Here is a 6,100-nt window from a genome sequence, read left to right on the forward strand (position 1 = left end):
CCCCTTTCCAAAGCTGCCTGATCCCAAAGAAGATGAGATGTGAATAAGCAAAGGGAAAAGTTTCCCTTCCCTTTCTGCCAGTTTGAAACCCGAACCCTAGCTTTAATTTTAAAATGTCTGCTTGAAAAATAATTGACCCAAAATAGCGCGACATAGGTAACAATATTTGGAAGGTTGAAATAAACTTAAGGGGTATTATGTTACAGATTGACCGCTGCGTCGAAGTACTTTCACGTGAAATATTGATTTCAGGGGGTTTGGAATTAGGCTTGAGCTGTAGGATAATTTCTTTTTTTAAAAAAAGCTTACATATTTTTAATGTCTTGGGCTATTTTAAAATTTATTTTTTCTTAAAACTAAAACTAAGAAATGGCATTGTTCATCAGGGGAAAAGCTGATTTTAAAGTGCAATATTAACTTATTCTGTGTAATTTTTGTTTTAAAGTAACTTTAATTTCACAAAAATCCACAACCTTTAAAAATGTGTGTAATGTGTTTATATATAACCTGCACACTTTTTAAAGAAATTACTGATATCAAATGTTATGAGTGCATAATTCTGACAATTAGGATAAAGCTTAAAAATGTGCCTTAACTAATACAGCATTATTTAAAAATTTTGCTGAAGTATTACCTTAAATGACAAGTGCCTTTTCTTCCTTTTTGTCATTTATCAGAAGAGCTAGATAGAACAACAAAAAAGGCACCAAAGGAAAAAAAATATATATATGTTCCAGTTAGGATACAAATGGACACCAACAATTTATTTTGGAGTAATTTTCTGGGCCACAGGACTGCCAAATACACTCTGACCTGTATTATAATAAGAACTATATGAGATTAGATATAACATCCTGCATCTGCCATTAACCTTCAGTGACTGGACATAACCCATCCTTCTGGACCTTAGCTTCTTCATTAATTAAGTAAAGGGATTGGACTAGGTGATTGAAAGAAGTAACCAAAATGTATACACTAAAACAAATATGGCTGAATCCTATTTCCATGTTCTTATTTCCATGATATTCACATTAGCAGTCATCCTGTATTAAATGCCTGTTGTGTATTGGATTCTGAGAAGCTCTTTATATAGATTATTGTATTTAACACTCACAACAATGCCATAAATTAAATAGTATTATTCCAGTTTACAGATGACGAAATTGAAGTGTGGCAAGTTAAGCTCCTTGTCTAAAGTTCCCCAGTTTGTAAGAGCTGGATCATGGATTTTTTTCTTGAGTTCTCTGAGCATCTATACCATATTGAATGTGATGATTAAAAGCTGAAACTGCCTGTAAACAACTAAGAAATAATCTTAGACTCAAATATAAGTTTGTAATGGCGTGAAGAAAAATTATGCAATGACACCGAATATTGATATCATCAGATATAGAAATGCTGTATCAATGAATATTTATTATATTTTAACAATTATAGTTTTGTTCTGTATATATATTTATCAGATATTGAATGCCAGTTGCATTCATTGTCAGAAAATGATAACATGAGACATATTTAAAACACAAATGCTTGAACATGGTTCCATAATGTAGCGGTTAGCACGTCTGCTTTACACGCAGAAGGTCCTGGGTTCGTGCCTCAGTGGAGTCACCGTCCTTGGTCTATGGCCATGCCACCCTGAACAAGCCCGATGTCTGATCTTGGAAGCTAAGCAGCGTTGGGCCAGGTTAATACTTGAATGGGAGACCACCTGGGAAGACCAGGTGCTGTAGGCATAAATTTAAAAAAAAAATGCTTTTCTGGTAATAAAAAGAATGATTAGAAATAACATGGGAAGGCAGAAGCTAGTGTTAAGCAAAAGTATTTCAGATTTCTTTCTACTTGGAGGCATCCTTGCCCAAGCTATACCCAAAGAAAAAAAGTTGTCATAGCAGAATTAGCTGTGACTAAACCTGTTTGTTCATATTCCCATAATGAATGATAATAGTATGCCACATTTATTGAGTGACCATTCTATGCCAGGAATTCTTCTAGGCCCTTTAAATAGACTATAGTTAATCATCAAATACTATTATCCTGATTTGTAGATGAAGAAACAGAGGCAGAAATATTGGTGCTCTGGGAGGACCCACAAGGAAAATACATTTTGCCTTAGATTAAGTGTGTGACCTTTCATTGTTCAGAAATTAATAGATCGTGAACACGACATTGAAATCCTTAAACACTGGGAGGAGACTTGGAACCAAACTAGATCAACCCCTTTATTTTATATTTGGGGAAACTGAAACCAAAAAAGTTGTTGAGACTTACTATAGTCATATATTCTATTTTCCCATTTATGGCTTTAGTTATCTGTACGTTCTCATAAACTAATAAGGGAGAAGTATGTTAACAGGTTAACTTGATCATTAAGTGTCTGATTGATTGCCACTCAACCAAATGCTGCCTGTTATTGAAAATTTCAAGGTTACCCTAGGTAAGGCACAAAATTTTTGAGGACAGCGACAGTATTATATGTTCCTCTAGCAGCTCTAAGGTTTAGCAAAGTGGTTAATATATTGAATAAATGTCTTCATTATCTATTTACCTGTGACAAGTCATTTTATGCACTGGGTCCAAAATCTGCACAGTGGAAGTACTGTGCCATCACCAGGTTTACTGCACCTAGAAGGCATCTAGATAATTAACAGATTTTTATAAAGCATATTGAGCTCCTTAGATGACGATTGTTTAATTTGATTATAAAGTATAATGTGTTTCCATAGAAAGATTTGGATGGGTATTTCCTTAATTTGGGGGGGTGGGGGGTGGGGTGGGAATTACCCAGTGAGGTATTATACACAATTGAGTATATTTTGCTTTTTTTGACTTAAAAATAACTTTTATTTCTGATTGTAAAAATAACACAAAGCTATGTATGAAATTCACACAATATGGAAAAAAAGAAAAATCACCAGGAACTACACTGTCCAAAGGTTTTGGTAAACATCCAGCCAAAGAGATGTTTTTCTTCCCTTAACTCTTGCTGAGTCAGGGTGAGAGCTGAATTATTTATTGAAACCATTTACAGTTTAAAGCTCTATTTAGTTTTAGTATTCTATCACTTTTAGGCAGCTCAAACTTTATATAAATAAGGATATTTGTTGAAAAATGAAGATAAACGTACTACTAACAAACTGGACTCTTTTTGTCTCAAGTACAGTGAAGTAGTATAGAAACTTGATTTCCCCATGCATGCATGCCTATTTTTCTCCCTTCACAAGGCAAGATTGGGGGGACAGGAGGCATCTTTGCATGTATGGAGGGTTCCCTAGTATGCCAGGATGTCAGGCCACACAGGAAGCCATGGCCCCTGTCCTCTGTTGCCCTGATAGAGGTGTGGTAGAGGAGGAGAAGGGTGGAGCTGGGGCACAGGAGGCTGTAGGAGGACAAAGGCTATGTTTTCTGATTCCACTGTGACACATTATACACTTTAAAATATACCAGATCAAATCCCTTCCTCAGCTGCTGGGCAGGTGGTCATGGGCCCTTTCTGGTGCAACCAGGCATAAGTCTGACTGTAGACTTCAAAATGAGAGCAGGATGCTGATTGGACATTTCTCTTTCATTTATTCGGGATTCTAAAACCCAGAAAGAACTCTCTTCCATATAAAGGAGCAAACTGGCTGTTGGAATAGTTGTCTCTAAATGAGTTCTGAACTAATACAAAGTTACTAGGTATAAAGGGAGGCTGGGGGGAGGTCTCTTTGAGAGAGACAATGATAGCTCTTTCCATATGCATTTGAAGGTAATTACATTGAAAATATGTTTTAAAGATTATATTGTTTGATTATATTTCATAAATTTGTTATTCAAAATTCCTTTTCCCTAGGTACATTTTCTTTATTTGTACTATATATTTGAGTGTAGAATTCTTTCATGCTTTATTAGAGGCTTAACAGGGCTTAAATCCAACCATCTGTTCACATCTTGGCACATCAGCACATTGGAGGTGCTGGTAGGGGCTAAATAAATTTCCCACATTTTAAAGGAAAAGAGCTACCTTTATGAATAGATTTCAAATGATTCTCAGCAAGACAATGGTGCAGAAGTGGAGTAAAAATGCATTTCATTTTCTGAAGCACAAGGTCCCCTGTCTGTCTTTAGTTTTGCTGAAAGGCAATTAGCATTTCAACTAGCCAATTTGGTTACAGGCAATGAAGTACTTGGGTTTATAATTTGCTGCTCTCTGTCTGAGGCTGTTGAGCTCTAGCTCTTGTGCAATCCTCTCCAAGTAGCCTTCACTCCCCACAGTTATTGTTGCTGGTCTTACATAACTAATCAGCAGAGAGTTTTCCTTGCCTTCAACTGTAGGGTGCCATAGGGCAAGGAAAATGAAATGCCAAGCTAATAAGGAGATGATTGTAATTATTAAATAGTGATTATTGAAATGTGGCACAGGTTGGAAGCTATAGAATGGTTTCAAATAAAATGCAGCTTCAGAAAAGTATGATGTAGCACTCCTTAGTTCATTTCTGCATGTGGTATGCACAGTAAACAGGGTGTGTGTGTGTATATGCACATATATTTTGTTTAGGAAGTGACTAAGATGAGTCAAAATTAGGAAGTGACTAAGATGAGTCAAAATTAACAAAGAAGAAGCAATTCTTAATTATATTGACTTTGCTTTCTTGCTGCAAGAAAGAATTCTGTGGCAAATATGTGTAAAAGAGAAAATAATTTTTTTCTTAAATGTTAAAACAAATGAACAAGTGCTCTGAGACATATCATGGAAATAATTCAGGGTTTGTATTTGTGTGCTAATTGCAAATAAGATTTTGTTATCTTCTCTATTCATGAATTCTGATAATTAGGTAATATTAATATGCTCCATGTATATACTCGTATTCCTCTGAAAGAACCACTGTATACTATGATAATCCTTATGTTAGGATAATTGGAATGTTATTATCCTTTAATCCATGTCATGGGGCTGTAATTCAATTTAGCTCATCTTTTAATGCAATATTGTTTTTATAAAATTGTACTTACGTAATTAGTTGGAAGTTAGATAATACATTTCTCATTTTTAACTGATAGAAGGCATAATAGAAGTGTTTCAGATACAAGCCTTGTAAGTTATCAATATAATTTTGAGAATATATATGAAAGAATTGCATTATCTTCTGTATTTCCAATCTGTAATATAAGGAGGAAACCCTCTCCGCAGCCACAATTAGAGTCATTCGTATATTATTCAGCTAAAGTCAATAGCATTGATGAACAGGAATGAAACAAAGAAGGCTTACCAGTCCTCTGGCAGACTAGTCAGCTAAGGATGGAACGTGTTCTGGAAAAAGTGGGACTTGATCTGGACTTTGAAGAATTGTGGAGGAGAGGAAATAGGGAGAGGTAGAGAGAAGGCCCTGGGGAGTAGAATGGATCAAAGGAGCAGAGGTAAGGATGATCCAGGTGAACTGTCCCAGATATAAATTAGATCAGCTTCACTGGAACTGTTTAAGAAAAGAAGGAGATGGCTGAAAGTGCAGGGTGGGTTTTAACTTTTGTTTTTAAATGGAGGCATATTCTCTTACTAAAGAAAGAAATCACCCTTTAAAGTTTTTCAGTGGTATTTAATATATTTACAAAATTGTGTAACTGTCACCACTGTCTATTCCAGAATATTTTCATCAACTCAAAAAGAAATCATGTAGCAATCAGCTTTCACTCCCCATCCTCTCCCCATTCCCAAGTCCCTGGCAACCAGTGTACTTTCTGTCTTTACAGATGTCTGGATATTTCATATAAATAGAATCATATAATAAATGGCCTTTTGTGTCTACCTTCTTTCACTTACCATAATGTTTTCAAGGATCATCATATTGTAGCATGTATCACTACTCATTCTTTTTTATGATTAAATAATATTCTGTTGTATGACTGTACTACCTTTTGTTTATCCATTCATCAGTTGATGGATATTTGGGTTATTTCTACTTTGGGATTATTATATTATGGACATTTGTATGCAAATTTTTGTGTGAACTTACATTTTCATTTCTCTTGGTTATATATCTAGGAGTGAAATTGTTGGATCAATAGGGAGGGTGGATGAAGTAGCCAGGATGCATTTAGAAGAAATTTATCCCTTTGTACATTC

General features: G+C 35.2%; 1 pseudogene; it reads left to right on the top strand.

The window, feature by feature from the left end:
- Positions 1 to 1,620: 1,620 nt before the first annotated feature.
- LOC112480890 lies at positions 1,621 to 1,736 on the top strand (annotated as a pseudogene).
- The last annotated feature ends 4,364 nt before the right edge of the window (positions 1,737 to 6,100 follow it).

The sequence above is a fragment of the Pteropus alecto genome, unplaced genomic scaffold (genome assembly GCF_000325575.1).
Source record: "Pteropus alecto unplaced genomic scaffold, ASM32557v1 scaffold20, whole genome shotgun sequence".
Taxonomy (NCBI): domain Eukaryota; kingdom Metazoa; phylum Chordata; class Mammalia; order Chiroptera; family Pteropodidae; genus Pteropus; species Pteropus alecto.